The following is a 17,110-nucleotide window of genomic DNA, read 5'->3' on the forward strand; positions in this document are numbered from 1 at the left end:
GCAACTGAAATTATAACTGAATGAAAGTTCTATTGAATGGAATGTTGAGCTGGATTTCTGGATGCGAAGAAATCGCCAGTATTCTTACCAATTGCAGAGGCAGTTCCTATTGTGAGGGTTGAAACTGAAATACCAATAGGGATATCTATCTTCCCTCTTTTATGCTTGAAATTCAGTTTAGGCTGCTGTCCAATGGAAACCTTCAAACTTGTTTGCATTATTATTATTAGCTGGATTTATTGATAATGTTGCAAGAATTCTTTAAAAAAATTAAAAAATATGTACAGATGTTTCTTTACTCGGCGAATAGCAATTGGAGAGGGGAAAACTATAAATAAATAACTATCGATATTTCTTTAGAATTCTGTCAGCATATAATTAAAAAGCAATCGATATTGAGTGAGATGGAAGATGGGAACTTGAAAATAGCAAGCGATGACAAGAGCAGCTGATCTGCTTAGACAATTTAAATAAGATTATATTAATTTTTTCACACACTTAGAATATAAATAACAATATCATTTTCTAATAATTGTGACATTTTTACAAAAAAATAATTTAGTCTTTAGATAAAATATGTAAAAAAAAGTTTTTTTTATATAAAAAATTATATATATAAATCTATTTTATAAAAATATGTAAAATAATTTCTTTTTATTTTAATTTTATTTTCAAAGCCAAACTTGAACAAGTATCTTCAAGCGTTAGCTCATGAAAAAATGCATATTGAATATAATATAAAATTTATACCCATTCATAACACATAGACTAGACATGTAGCATATGTAATTTTTTTCAACGGCGAAAAATGCGCTGACGAGACCAGACAGCTTCGGGTTCTTTGGTTTCTCATCACTATTTTAAGCATTTATGTATGTATGTACATATATGGCACACACATGCATTAAAATTTCACATTTCACACTTCATATCCAGTTGCTCATTAAAACAGTTAACAATTTTAATAAAAATGCGAGTTAATAAATTGTAAATTAAATATTATAATTGCATTCATTACATGAGGTAATCAAATATGGGCTTTACAAATTCACAGCACGCACTCGAAAACTTCAAGAATTTGCATAGCAATTAAAAAAATTTTAATAAAAAGAGAGAGAGAGAGAAAAAAATGATGCCAAGTGATGTAAATAATTTGCAAAAATTATGCGAGTTCCGAGTTACTTTTTTTTTTAGTTTCGCAAAGCCAAGCAGAAGGCACTAAAAATTTCGAGCAAGTCGAGAGGAAAAGAAGAAGAGGCGAGCCCAAGCCAAAGGCAGACGCAGAGAGAGAGAGAGAGAGGGAGCGAAAAAGAGAGAGTTGTTGCGCTCGAGCTGGCAGTCCCAAAGCGAGAGCCAAGCACCGAACTGTGGCAACATGTGCGTCTAATGTACGCACATTAGCAACACAAATGCAGTCGAGATGACTGAAGGATACACATACAGGGAGAGAGAGCGAGTGAGACAGGGCGAGTAAGTCTAGGGATGAGCCTGGCAGCCAGAAGTCAGAAGCTAGTTGAGCTATGCGAAGCCGGCGCCACTCAAGCAAACGAACGCACTTAATTTATGCAATTTGGTTAACAACGTTAAAATTGTAGACGAGCGGAGGAGGGAGCGGAGCAGGACATAAATCAAAATGGAAACAATAACGCAACAGTGGAGCCCGACGAGCAGCAGCAGCAGCAGCAGCAGCAGCAGCAGGAGCCGAAGCAAGAGTTGGAGCTGTTACGAAAGGAGTAATAAGGATAATGAAGCAGCAACAGCAGCCGCCGCTCTGGCATGCGTCCTTCTGCTGAATGCTGGGCACTTGCCATGCAAACGATGATGAGCACGATAATGATGGCATTTGAATGAGCACACGCACACACTCGCACACACACACACTGACACATTGATGTCGTAATTTGAGCTCAACGTTTGCCATTTTCTCAATATTTGCGCAAATATTGGCTCATTATTTGGCCTTATTATATATTAATTTGCCTATTAATTATTTTAACGTTTCGATCTCAAGCTCACTCTCGCTCAGGTTAATGTGTGCACGTGTGTGTGCGTGCGTGTGTGTGACATGTGTGCACAGATTTTTGCCGAGCTATTAATATGCCTGCAATTAGCTGGAAATTTCGTTGGCCTAAATTAGTTGGCCAATTTATTTAGCTACAGTATTTGGTGACAAAATGGGAAGTCGAGCTGACTGAGCTGAATACGAGAGCAGAGCTTAGCAAAAATAGAATAGACCTAATGGGAAAATATTTTAATAAGCAGCTATACCATATTGGGTCGTAATGTATGAAAAGAGAAGTGGATGATATCGATTGGCAACAGAGCTTAAAACTTATGGAAATTTATATCTTGTATCAAATGATAAAAAAATAAATAATATAATAAATAAATTAAAAAAAAAATAATAATAAAAAATAATTAATAAACAATTTATTTAAATAAGCATTACAAAAGTAAAAATTAGTTTAATACTTTTTATTTAATTATTAAAAAAAAAAAAATAATAAATCATTTTCATTGACTGTTTTTATTTGAATAAATATTTAAAAAAAAAAAATTTTGGCTTCTTTTTTTTAAACAACCTTTTTTTAATTATAATATATTAATAATAATTAAACATAATTTTAAATACATATTCATAGAATATTTTTTTGAATAAAATAATTATGATTTTTTTTTTAAAATATATTAATATGTAATGTAAAATTATAATATAAAAAATAGTATTATTTTAATAAAATAATTCGGTATATTAAGCATTTTTAATTTTTTTTTTTTTTTTTTTGAATTAATAACTTGCATAAATTCTTTTGTCATTTTTCTTATTTTGAAAATATTTTTTTTACATTTATTTTCACTCTGTTTAATATTTACATAATATTTATAGTAATTACTATTTTACTATCAATCGAAATATATTTGAATTATTTTTATCTATTCTACTTACTAAAGAGTTGCCAATAGTTTAATTGCAAAAAATATTCCAATAACAACAATTTTACAATGAAATTCAAGTTCAACTTGATAGACAGAAATCTGTGTAAGTCCCATCACTCTGCGTTTCTTATCGAAGACACAAGTATTGCAGCTGCACTTATCTACGTTTAGCTGGCAGCAAACATTTTAATTACAGAGTTTACTTTCATATTTACATGCTAATTATCTTCTCAGAGATATTCGCTATTCGCTATTCACTATCTATGCCAAATACCACAAGCACAAAGTTTTACCTCGCCCCTGCCCTCGGCGCACTCTGTCCACATCACATTTCATTAGCAGCTCCTGGCTTTGGCTTTGGCTTTGGCTTTGGCTGTTCACAATCTCAAGACAAGTAGCTGCCCCAGCTACCGGGCTGCATTATCTAGTTACTTTTACACAAGTTTTGCCAAGATTGCGAGCGAGCGAGCTGAATGGAGCTGCGTAGCTCTGGCCTGAGCTGCGGGTGCCTTTAGGAAAGTTTTGCATTGTTGTTGCAGCTGTTGATTCTGCTCCTCTGTGCGGCACTAATTTGCATGACCTTTGGCACCGTCAACGTCGCTGGAGCCGTCCTCGGGCTGCGAGACAAACCGGCTAACCAGGTAACCAACTAACCAAGCCAACCAGCTAGATAGCCCAATGGGGGCCACAACATTTGAATGGCATTTCATTTGCGACGCTTTTCAACGTTAATGCCATGGAAAATGCATAAATTGCGGCACTCAAGTGGAGAACTTGCTGAAAAACAATGACAATTCCCATTGAGCTGGGCCAGCCTGTGCTCGCTCTGAGCTCTCGGATAGGCTAATTAGCAATTGCCAAGCTTAGCTCCAGCTTATCAGTGCACGAGCTGCTCTTAAATGCAATGCCAACTGGGGAGAACTCAATCGGTCGAGATTTTTCTTCGCCCCAAAACGCAAGCAGAGAAAACGTGCTCTGCTTCAATAGAGAGCTGAGCGTGTTGCTGCAATAGAGTTGCAGAGGTTTACGGTTTAAGAATGTGCGAGATGAGTTCATGATTTAACTTGAGTAAAATTTGTATTTTTGTTTATTGAATTTAAAATGATGCATAAAATAAAGTGCTCTGCGACTCTAGGACAATTCGAATGGCTTGATTTACAACTGGAAATTATTTGTTATATTGAAAATCACTAAAAAGAGATTAATTATATTTTACTTCAAATACGATTCTTCATAATAAAAAATTATTAGTATGCAATTTTTAATTTTTTTTAATTAATATATTTTTATTTATTTATTTATTTTTGTTTTATTTTTTATTTATTTATATTAATAATAAGCTAAAAAATTGAGTAAATAACTAATATAAATTAATAAGTGAAATTAAATATATACTTAAATTTTTTAAGATAATATAAATATTATAAAAACTTTTATTTATTATTTTACAGACATTGGAAGCTTTCCTACCATATCTCTCAGAAATATATTTGCATTTCACATTTACAAATTTGTAGTTAAAGCAATTTTAATTGTCCACAATAATATTAAAAAATACTTTTAGCTCTTAGAAACTTAATTTAAAACTTTTTCAATATTTAATTAAATTTGATTTATTATCAAACAGATATATAATGAAGCTCCCCTACCATATGTATCTCTCCGTAGTATATTTCCTTTTCGAATTCTCATCGCACGCAAATTGTTTTCAAATTAAATACAACATTTCAATCTAAGCTTTGCGTAAAGTTTTGCTCAAGGCTGACTAAAATAACAGTAACTCTGCTCCCGCCCCTACCCTACACACACACACACACGCACGCACACAATTGCCATTTGGCAAATTTCAGTTTGGATTTCGTATGCTTTTTGGCAGCGAGGAGCAAAGCGCTTGATATATCCATTTCGTTTGGAGGATTCTTCGCGTGCCTGTTAAGAGCTGCAACAACAAAGCAATTGTTAGTTGTTGCTGTGTATTACATGCGTGTGAACACACACACACACCTATAGAGAGAGAGAGAGAGTGAGAGCTCAGCGGCAGACAGCATCGAAAAGCGTGGGGAATTGTTCATTTTGTGCTCAACTTTTGGTTTGTGCGCTTTGTGTTTATTTATTTAAGTGTTATTTCGTTTTATTTTGCAAAATTGAGTTATAAACAAGTTTTTGAAAATTGTTTAAATGGAAAAAACAGATTGAATATCCTCCAAACGAAACGAAATGTACTCGGGCCACGCCCACCGCTCCTCCACAGGCAACAGCCAGCAGCCACTTGAGCACATGTCAAGTGGAAAATCGTTTTGTTACTTTTGTGTATGCGTGTGTATGTGTTTGTGTGTGTGTACACCCTACGGGCTTCCTCCTCATAAATGTGCGGGCGCTATGAATATGTTTTTTGATAAAGTTTATTTATATATGCAAATCGCATAATGCTCGCTTGCTGAAAAGGGTTTTCCCTTTTTGCGTGTAAGTTGAATTGGTTTGCCTCTTGCTCTCTTCCTCTCTCTCTATCTCTCTCTCTCTCTCTCTCACTCTGCATTTCGATAATTTCCGTTTGAAATTTCCCTTTAAAGCGCACATTTCGCATTTTCCCTCTCAATATATTTATAATATATATGTATGTATTGCTCTGCAACTTATCCAAGTTTTCCAGCTGAGTGCCATTTTCTTTATTGTCGCCATCTCGAATCACAAACTCACATTTAGCCAACTTTTTTTTTCTTTGCTTCTCTCTTCTTCTTATTTTGATTAAGTGCTTCAATTGTTGTTGTTGCTGTTGTTGTTGCTTGGCTGCTGCTTGGCTGCCTAACGGGAAGTAATTGACGCAATGTGACGCCCCGCCTAATGTTGCGATAACATTTTCAGCGACACATCGAACACAGCCAATAAAAAACGAATCGAAGTCTGGGCCCGTTAAAAGTCGCAGACAGAGCCCAGCGACTTGTTGAGGAGGAAATGCTGCGAAGCCGGCTGATATTAAATTTTTGCAAAAATGTTGTAGGATACATAAAAATGTTGTATAAGTTGTATATGTGGGAGGAAGGCAGACGAAGAGGGGAAAGCAGAAGAAGAAATAGCGGTCGGAATACAGGGAAAGAGAGAGAGAGAGATGTAGAGAGGATGGAAAAGAAAGGGAGAGAGACGGGGAGAGGGAAAGAGAGAGAGGGAGCGAGAAAGAAAAAGAAGAATAGCTAGAGAGATAGAGATAAAATCGTATATAATTTCATTAATTCGGATATCTTAAAACATTAAAAAAAGTCTTGTTAAAATAAAAATCGGACTTAAGTATTTTACTTTATGTTTCTTATTTTAAATAGCTTTTCAAAATTGTGATTCATTAATCAAAAGCTATAAATATTTTATAGAATTTGTAAAAGCTCTTTCGTCCAGCAATGGCTTGAAGTTTCTAGAAACCAAAGATAACTTTTAACCCAAATCGTTTGGACTCTCTACAACAAAATTGTATGTCATTATACACTTTCTCATTTTAAAGTACAAAAATTAATAAATGAAAATCAAAATAAACAATATGTATTTAAATTAGACTCAATTCTCAGAAAAAAATAAATAAAAATTATAATTTATATATATGTATTGCTTATGGAACTAGAATCATTCTTCACAAAATTTAATTAAAATCCCATTTCCGATGAGCTAAAATAGAAATTAATTTCAGCTACATAAAAGTTAATAGCTTGTTAGCTATAAGAAGCAAAAGACTGAGAATTGCAAACCAATTGCCATTGAATTTTAGATAAAATTCCATTTAATGAACTTTCTATTCAAAAATTCCTGTTCAAATGTTTTCATAAATTAAATAAAATATAAGTAATACCTACAGCTAAAAGGCCAATTAAAGCAGTTTATAGAAATTGTGAGTCCGCCCACATCGCAGCCCAGCTTCAGGCTCGTTATCAAACTCTTCCCTTCGCATGTCCTGATAAACATTTTTATACATTTTATGCTCGGCCAATTGACATTTTGTGAATTCGTGTAGAGCCCGCGGGCTTATCGGACAGTCGAACATAATGAAGGGCCGTGGGGCAATGGTTATGTCTTTATTAACGAGCCGCAGCCGAAAATAAGTCGGGGGCAATACTATAAAAATATTAATGTTGCCCAATAAAAAAGGGCCCGAGTGCAGGCGAGAAAGCGATTAAGTCGCCCGACAGCCAAACTTTCTGGCAGCTTAACAGCTTGCCAGAGCAGTCTATGGATATATATATATATATATATTTATCTATATACATATATCTGTTTTTTTAATGATAACAAATCGCTTGAGCTCAAGAGGCGGCATTAATTCTCATTGTGGCGCAATTTGCACAGCAACATTTATTGGCTAATTAAAAGGGCGCTCAAAATTTGGAGAAGACAAGCCTTCGGGATACACGCAAGTGTAGGAGTAGTAGTAGAAGTGGGAAGTGGGGTAGGGGGGATGGCCTAAATAATGACCGCAATTAATAATTTTGACAATTTACACAACATTGCGCCAAAGATAAGGAGCAAAGGAGCGCAGTCGAAGGAGCTGCCGGCCAATTCCTTTTGATATGCCAAATCAAGAGAACGCTTGCCCCCAGCCCATTTGGCCAATAAGAGCAGCGAGTTGGCCAGCTCTTTAAATTTTTTTTAATTGCTTATTTATTGCTTTGTTTAATTTTAATTTCTCTCAACTTTTTTTTTGTGTTTACCCAGTGCTGCAGAGTGAAGTCCTTCAAATTAGTCGATGCTGCTGCTGCTGACATCCCTCAAGTGCTGCCCTTTTCGCTTTTTCTTCATTTCCATATTTCGTCTTGTGTGCGCAGCTAACCTTGCGTTATAAAATAAATCAATTATTTTAATTCGAGTTGACAACTCGCGTCATTTGCAGCCCAAAAGAAAAAGGCGAACAGATTTTCCCCTCCCACTTCTTGGGGCAACTGCTCTTTTGCCAATGACATGGGTTTGTCAACGAACTTTAGGGTTCGAGCGCGCACTTCACTGGCAAGCGAGGGAATGTCATGCATAAAGTGTCAATAGCAGACACAGACAGTCGAATATTAATTTAGATATAACCAACCAAACGATTTGTTCCGTTTAAATTTGATCTGTTTTTATAAATATGAAATGTTTGAACAATTTTCAATTCAGCTTGAGACAAATCTTCCCTATTTGAAATACCGTAGCATTGGGATTATTCGAAAGGGCAATTGGATCAGTTTTATTTTTTACTTTTTTTCTTGAATTAGACAGAAATTCACATTGTCCAGAATTATTGAGGGGGATTAATTACTTTCATGGGGATAGAATTTTCTCGATTTATCGCCATTTTCGATTCAGCGGTCTACAAATTATCTAGACTCGACCGTACTATTTTATAGATGTACATTCATTAAATTTCTTATCTGGCAGATATAAAAAATATTTCATTGATGCTTTTTGTATTTCTGTTGCTACGAAAATAATAAAAGTATCTCAAATGTACATTTATTCGGGGCTGAATACCTAAAGTATCTCAAAGTATATGAAAATATTAAAAATACACAATAGTTACAGAAATGTCTTTAAGATACTTTCAGCTATTAGGTTTACTAGAAAAGATACAAAAGTAACTCAAAGATACATTTAGCATTGCCTATAAAATTACAAAAGTATCTTAAAGATACTTTAAGTTTCTCTCCTTACTATACCCAATTAATATATAAATATGTTAAAAAATACTTTTACCCGTTACCTTAGTCAATTGTCTTTGCATACCTAAACTACATTTGACATGACTGCACCTTATTAAAATACATATTCTGTTTGAACTTAATGGTTTCTAAATTTACTTAAAATTATTACGCCATTTTGCATTTGTATCAACAAATTGCATTACAAAAACAATTCTCAAATGAAAACTTATCAAATATTCAATGCTTGGTTCTGGCTCAACCGAGTGTAATATGTTTTCATGAGTCCTAAGTATGAAATATCTCCTGGCATTGTATGCAAAATGCTCCATTATTAATAATTACCCGACTGAATGATTCAAGAACTTTAATGCATTTTCCCATTTGCCCATAATTACGCATTGAAAACAGAAGTTGTGCTTCGGCTTCTGCTCCCGCGACTCCTCCCTCAACCTCTTTGCTAAGTATGCTCGAGCTGGGGACAGCAGAGAAAACTTATGACAGGAATTCAATAGCGCATGCAATTGAAGAAATTATTATTGTGCATTTTCAATAACTTTCAATTGGGTTTTCAATTTTCTGCATACACTTTTCTCTCCCTGTGCCTGTGTGTGTGCCCAACTTTATCTTATCTTATCTTTTATTACGAACCAGCACCAGAATCGAGCTTAACAAAAAAGAAAACAAAATTGAAGCGAAAAACTTTCTGAACTTTTGTCTGTCTTTAGGCGATTTCCGGGCATTGAGGAGCTCATTGACTAAGAAATGCTGAGTGCAGCCATAATTTATAGAGGTAGCACAGAGAGCACAGTAAAGCCGCGCTATAAAAAAAAAAAAAAATAATAATAATTTTAAATATTTTTTGAATTTATAAAATGTTTTTGATCATTTTTTATAGAAATTTTTTTAGACAAATTTCTGATGTAAAATATATTTTTAATTTTTAAGCCCAAGAACTATTATTTTAATTTTCAAAATTATTTTTTTTTTTTAATTATTATAATTATCACCATTATTATTTTTGATAATACCCTCGGTGAATTTTAATATTTATTTATTCATTTAGTCGTATAATTAATTATATATTCATTTATTTTTTATTATGACAAAAATCATTATATTTTATTTATTATTCCTAAATTATTATCTTTTTATTCATTTATACAATTTTTGAATTAACTTATATATTTCTTTTATTTATTTATTTTTTTTATATTTTGAGAAGTTAAGTTTAACGTTTCGGGCTAAAATTTATTGATTTTTTCAGAAGTTTGTCTTGCATTTATTCAATATTAATTTAAAAATATTTTTAATATTATATATATGAATTAAATATTATAATATTACATATTAGATATATCAATATATGTATGCACTTTATAGTATATAGTATATGTAGTATTATATAAATTATATTCTTATCTGCACTCATGTTGGTTTTTCTTCAGCTTAGCTTCACTGTGCATAAGTTTCAGACATGCCCGGCGGCTGATTTGTTGCCTACTGACCAGGCACTATCCTATCCCGGCCATATTTAAAAAGCCGTCTCGACCATAATCACAAAATATGACGCCATTTGCTCGCAATTTGAAGAGCTTAACTATGTAAATCTTTTAATATGGCCAATGGATGCACCACATAAAAACTGCATAAAAACAAAAAAACAAAAAATAACTGGAAAGCATAAACCAGAATGCAAACAGCGCCACGGCGGCTGAAGCCAAAAGGCAAACAATGCAATATCGCCAAGAACTCTGCTGGCATTGCTCCCAGACTCTATTCCTATCTCCCTCTCTCTCTCCCTGTCTCTGGGAGAGTGCCGTGGCGGGCTCCTATCCCGACGGAAGACATAGAACGAAAATATGCCTTGAAGGCAGAAGCTTGGCAAAGTTTTTCGCATAAACATGGAAAACATGAAAAACAGCAAACAACTTGCGAAACTCACGGCAAATGGAGTTGAGCTTGAAATAAAGGTGGAGCTGGGAGCTGGGAGCTGGGAGCTGGAAGCTGGAGAGGCAAACCTTGGCCTGACCTGACCGGGTCGGGCTTGGGCTGGGTTATAAAGCATAAAGCAGCTTGCAGGCGCAGCTCATGATATATGCGCATCTATGTAAATATATGTATATACACACATGCACACAGAGCACATACATACATATATCATATCATATGCGCGAGGTTACAGATATATGTATGTATGTATATGCATTTGGTTTGCGTATTGGGATAGTTTGTGCTTGCGCCTGTCTGTGCCCGCGAGCTGAAATTTTGTGTGCAACTGAAACAATATTTGAAATTTACAGCAGTCTCGCTCCCCCCGGGCACTCTCGCTTCCCTCGGTCAGTCGTAAGGGTTGTACTTGAACGCCAGTGCGTAGTTCTTGAAGCACGTGCCGAGGCTTTAACCGAACCATTAATCAAACAATTAGAGCTGCTGCTTGGACTTGCAGTAGGACTCGGGGTGAGTGAGCTCGGCCAAACGTATTTGCATAAATTATGGCTTCATAATAACCGCTATTTGTAATTTTGGTCAACTGGCGGGCGTACAGGTTACGCCCACTTCTAACAGCCCGCCTCCCGGCAAGCATGGGGTTAGCTGTCTGCTGATGATAAAGCACTTTGCCTCGGTTTCTTGACTACAGCATTACAATCTGTTATTTTACGAAAACTTCGAGTGGCTGATATGATTTTGAAGTCTCAGTGGAAGTATTTGATTAACGGCTGGCTGAAGTCGGTGGTGTGAGGCATATGTGGTCAGTGGCTTGGCATACAATTCGATTTGATTCTTCAACATGGCTAACCACACTCATAAAACACAAATCATTGTTAGACAGAAGCAAAGACAAAGCTGAATGTACGTAAAGAATTTCCTTTTAGAGCTTAAACTATTTGGAAAATAAAAAGTTTGTATTTCTTTTATATAACAAATAAAAATATAAAATATTATATTTATGCATTTTTTTCTATTATTAGCGTACTTTGCAATCGTCTACCATGGTCTACTCTTCACTATCTACCCGAAGACGAGACGAAGATGTGCTGATAATAGAACTGGGTGGTTCTTGAAAAAGTCATAAACAAGGTTCATTATTATAATTTAAAATTGATCAAAATATATCACAATGAATATATTAATATAAACTAATTTTCTTATGTATAAAAAGCTAACAGTTGCGATGCAAACGAATTAGCCAATGACCCCATTCAGCTGGAACTAGGCTATCAGGCTGTCTCACTCTCTCTCACTCACTCTCTGCTTTCCTGTGTCCATGTTAAGGGCAAGCAACAGGCAAAGGTTTGAAACTTGACTAGATTAAAGAACAAATAAGCTAAACAAACAATTTGGGAATTATAAGTGCTAGCAGGTAGGCGAATTTTGGCAGCTCTCTATGATTGCTGTTTGCATGTGTGTGAGTGAGGGTCGATGTGTGCGTGTGCATGTGCATGTGTGTGTGAACTAAATGCTGCAGCTTCTAATTGAGCATCGATTGGAATTAAAAGCCAACTGAACAGCAATTATCGACGATGCAGACAAAACGCACGCATAACAATAACAATTAAAATGTACGACAACTGCATATTGAAGATGTCTATTTTTTCGTAAGTGTGTGTGTGTGTGTGTGTGTTGGGCAATCTGGCAACGTGCCCAGCAATCGAGTCGAGGGAGTGACAAGAACTCGGGATTGCAAACAGACTGCGTGTTGTGCATAGCTACCTTAAAAGCATAAATAATGGGCTAGGGGCTGACCGGCGAAGTGAGGTGAGGTGAGGCGTCTGGGTGTGGCAGTAAATGAATGACAAACGGCAGCAGCCAACGCCAATGCCAAATGACGTCAACGCCATCATTGTCAGGCACAGCAGGAGCATGGGTGGAGCAGGAGCTACCTCTGCTCCTAGTCGGTATCAGAATTATTGCTAGCTGTCTGCATGACCAGGAGACAGAGACTGAGAATGAGAGCGCAGGCAGAGGCAGAGGCAGAGGCAGACAGACAGGCAAATGGGTTGCGATCTGACACGCTGAACTCTCAACGCAAAATGAAGCAAAAATCCTGTGACACACACCGGAAACTGGAACACACAGAGGGCGTAGAGTCAACGTGCCTGTGTGTGTGTGTGTGTGTGTGTGTGTGGGTGGGTGCAGCATCAAAAAGCAATGGCTTAAGTGCCTCGGCATTGTGAAGGCAACGGCTGACAGGCGCAGAAAACGCTTCGAGCAGCCTCTGTGTAAGGGCAAGGGCAGGAGCAGGAGCAGGAGCCGGGGCAGACCCGCATTTTACAGCCACCAGCAGCAGCGGCGTCGGCGGCAGTGGCGGCAGTCCCTGTTGGTCCTTGACACACCATTGTTCTTTTCACTTTTTACGAGTATGCTGCAAATGAAATGCTGCCCCGAGTGCCCACAGCTCCCTTCGCCCGGCCGCCCGCCCACGCGGCTGCCCACGGCCTCTGTGCCAAGGTGTTCGACGGGCTGGGGCCGAGTTGATTATGGCCACCAATGCCGACTTAAGTGGACTTGTTGTTGTTGTTGTTGTTGTTGCTGCTGTTGCTCGTTGCGCTGATGAAGCACCTTTTGTTGTAATGAGTTTCGAGTGTGATTTTTTATTTCTTTTACGCCGCCCATCAAAATAGGCAAAAAGATGATTTTAAGCGGCTTATGTCAGCTGGCTCCGTGCCTTGCTCTGCGGCTCATATTTTGACTGATTCTGTTGGCATGGCTCGGACGCATTTTCCAAAATTTCCTCCCATTGTTTGCGTGATTCTACAAATGTCTTGCCCCTCCGGCATTTTCCAAGCAAAATGCCAAAAGAGAATTTGATGTAAGAGCAATTCCTTTGCTGGTTTTTAATGTGCTTATGGAAATGTAAAACATGCTCTGTACAAGAACTGAGCGGGTTTATCTGAGATCGCATTTAATATGGCATATTTTAGAGAAGAATATGATAATGGGAATAGCTTAAAAGACATTACTTGTTTCTAAGGCGACATTTTGAAGGCTTTGGCTTAAAGTTATAAAATAAATAAATTAATTACAAAAAATTTGAATTTACAAATTTAAATATATTTTTATCTTACCAAAGATCGATTGGATTCAAGTAGGATTTCTCAAGAGAATCTTTTCATATGTAAATAATTATTTCTCATTTATTATTTAAATGTTGTTGAATATATGTAATATATGTACACCTTTTTTCTCTATTCTCTCTTTCTGTGAGCAGCGAGCTACGCATCCGACATGAAACTCAACGAAAAGTCTTTAATTTATTATATTTTATAAAATTAGTCTATCAAATTCATTTAATAGTACAAAATAAAGTTTCACCTGTCAGCTTGCGCTCACCCAAAATCTCTTAAATGCTCGGGAATTTCTTTATCGAAATATTTTATAAAATTCTTATAGCAAGTTTCACATATAGTTTAATTTAAAGTTTGGCCTAGAGAAAACTTTAAAAGAATTTGCTGAACAATTTGAAGCTTATGCACAATGTCTTAGACACTTCTATTTAATAAATATGTATGTATTTTGAAACATTTTCATGGCAAGAATAGTTAATTGCTTAACTATGACTTTGGCAGGCAAAAAACTTTAGAACTATTTGCTAAGCTATTTCGACTTTAATCGCAATGCGTCTAGCATATGAAATATTGAAAGAAAGTTTTTCATATATTCTTCATTAAAGCGCGATTTTTTTCGCTATATTCGCCCGAGTTGAGTTTCTCATTCAGCTCTGCTTTGGGTTGCCTAAGTATTGGTTTGCTTATTGCATTTCACTTGTCCAATGCCTGGGACTCATCCATAAAGCGTAGCAGCAGCTGAGCGTCAAGTTCTTTCGCCATTAACCTTCACCCGCTCCTCAACTGGACATATCAAATTGATGATGCATACGGCAAACAACAGGAGCTTGCAACAACAACAACAACAAGAACGAAGTGAATTGCATTGACATTTCGACAGAGCAGCGAACGAACACAGCAGCAACATGTCGCGTGTCCGTCTAAACGGGCGTTTTACTAGGCAGCCCGGAGCTAGAGTTGGCAGCGTGACACGAGTGGAGCATTACTTGAAGCTTGCTGAGTAAGTGAGCTCTTGTATAACACTACTGACCATACGACCATAAGTAAATGTGTCCCTTGAATACTCAATACTCAATATATTGATAATATAAATTTAGTATCGATATCGATAAAGCTCAAAATTCTAAAACATATATGTAGATATTTTTACAGCTTCTCTCTTAAATGATTCCTTATCACTAGCCAGAGAACACATAGACTAGACATGTAGTGCTCTCTGGTTTGTGTCATTATGGAAGTTTCATGTTTGATCGATATTCCTAGATATCGATAATAAAGTTATATCATGTAGAATAGTCTGCACTCATTTGTGTTCACGCCCATCCCTGGAGGCATCTCCACTACCGAACAGTAGATATCTCCCACAACACGGCTCTGCACTACCCACACCATTTGACTAAGATTTCAGTACTGCCAACAGACCGAAACACGACCATTTACTGTGTGTAAAGTTCGACTGTGTGTGTGCGACATACATACATATATCGATTGCAATTGCTTGATTTTGTCATTGGGATTTGCTGTCTGTCAGCTACGATTTTTGGTCATTGTATGCAGTTTATTTGTTCAGTCAATTCAGTGAGTGCTCACTGTAGCTCACCTGAGCTGACAGCTCGGCCCGTTGTATGCAGTTTATTTAGTTATCGTTGCGAAAAAGCTCGGACATTGTTAGGCGAATGTTTCTTATAGATATCGAGGTCTGTCTCTCGGCTGGCGATGCGATTTAAATGAACTTTTCCTCTGCCGACTTTAGCTATTTTATAGCATTTTGCATTTCATTTTCAATTTGCGTCACACTGCACACGCCCACATTTCCGCCACGGATGCCAGCCGCCGCCCACAGAGGGCGCTTTTGCTTTTCAACGCATCGCGCTTGTAATTGGCGCCGGGCAACAATTTCGCCTTTTGGGGCTTGCCAATGGATTGCGCAAATTTCATTTCCCATTTGCCGCCGCCCCATTCTCGCAGCGCTCTCTATCTGTAGTGCTTCATCGACTAGCCGACTGCAGTCCCCAGCCACGCCCCCGCAAATACATTGAATTCAATTCAGTTTACCAGTTTTTTTCAGCATCGACTTGTTTACTAGCTCAGCATTTTATTTAACTAGGCCTTAGTTTAGTCACTGACGAATAGTTTAATGTATTCCATGAGCATAAGTCTTAAGAAAAACATTTGTAAATATTCCTATTAGTATATACGATAACAGAGTATAGAAAGATTCGGTTACCAATGGATGTCTAGAGCAAAGCTACTTTTAATAAAATTTCATTTTTAATAACAATTATAATTACAATGTGATTTATAATATATTTTTCTCTTTATGAATGTAAAAAAAAAAGAATTTAATTTTGTATATGTTGTATATATTAAATTAAAATTAAAAAACATGTGCCATGTATTTTTTATTATTTTTGTAAAATGTGTGTTACTGAAATTAAACTCTTCTACAGTCTCTTCAATAATAAAAAGTTAATAATTTTTCTTAATTATTTATTATCTAATTTAAATTTTGTAAAAAATTAAAAAAAAAAAAACACATTTTACTATTTTTTTGGGTTTTTTATTTTCGATTTTTTTTCTTTTTTTGCTTCTGTCGTTTTTTTTTTTTTTTTTTTTTGCTATTTTTTTGTATTTTTTGTGTTTTTGTGGGTTACATTTCGAGATTGTGCTCCGTATGTCATTGTTATTGTAATTTTGTTATTATTATATTATTTATTATATTATTATTATTAATGAGTTGAACCGTGCCGAACCATGTGATGTCAGAGGAGTGTCCTTTTCAATATTTGACTTGTCATTTATTATCAGTTGTTATTATCAAGCGCATCTTGCTTTCCAGTTGTTCTTATTTGTGGGCAATGACGATTTCGATGACGTTGTTGTGGTTGAGATGATGATGGGATATGATGATGAGATGTGATATTTGATGCCATTTTGTATATCACCACCCGAGAGGAGGCCTCCTGTCCCCCCATGATGACGAATGCCGATGTGAGACCACCGAATGCCGAGAATTGTAGACCTTGTAGCGAATCGCAATTGTGTTTTGTTTATGATGTATAGTATATGGGCATATGCTAGTGTAGATGTGTGCTTAGTGTTAGTGACTCGATGCTATCTTAATGACTATTAAGAGATATTGACGAGCTTGAAGTGTTTTGTGCTTAACGCTAACTTGAAGTACTGTGGGCACATGGAGTTAGGGACGAAGACATAATTTACAATTGGAAGGGGGGGAATATTTACAATTAAGGAAGAGGACGAACACCCATGCCCGGGGCGGGACTCGAACCCGCAGCCGTTTTGTGTGGGCTCGTTGTTGAGATTTATTATTTACACAATAGAATTATGCTTAATAGCACAATGTCTCAACGCCTCACGCCAAAACCAGCCGGCGGGTGTGGGGCGTCTAATTGTCATCTTAATGCTCAATGTGGTTTGTGCATAAGCTAAGCT

This window comes from Drosophila navojoa, chromosome 3, assembly GCF_054131105.1.
Source record: "Drosophila navojoa isolate 15081-1374.11 chromosome 3, UAZ_NAV_1.0, whole genome shotgun sequence".
NCBI classification, from domain to species: domain Eukaryota; kingdom Metazoa; phylum Arthropoda; class Insecta; order Diptera; family Drosophilidae; genus Drosophila; species Drosophila navojoa.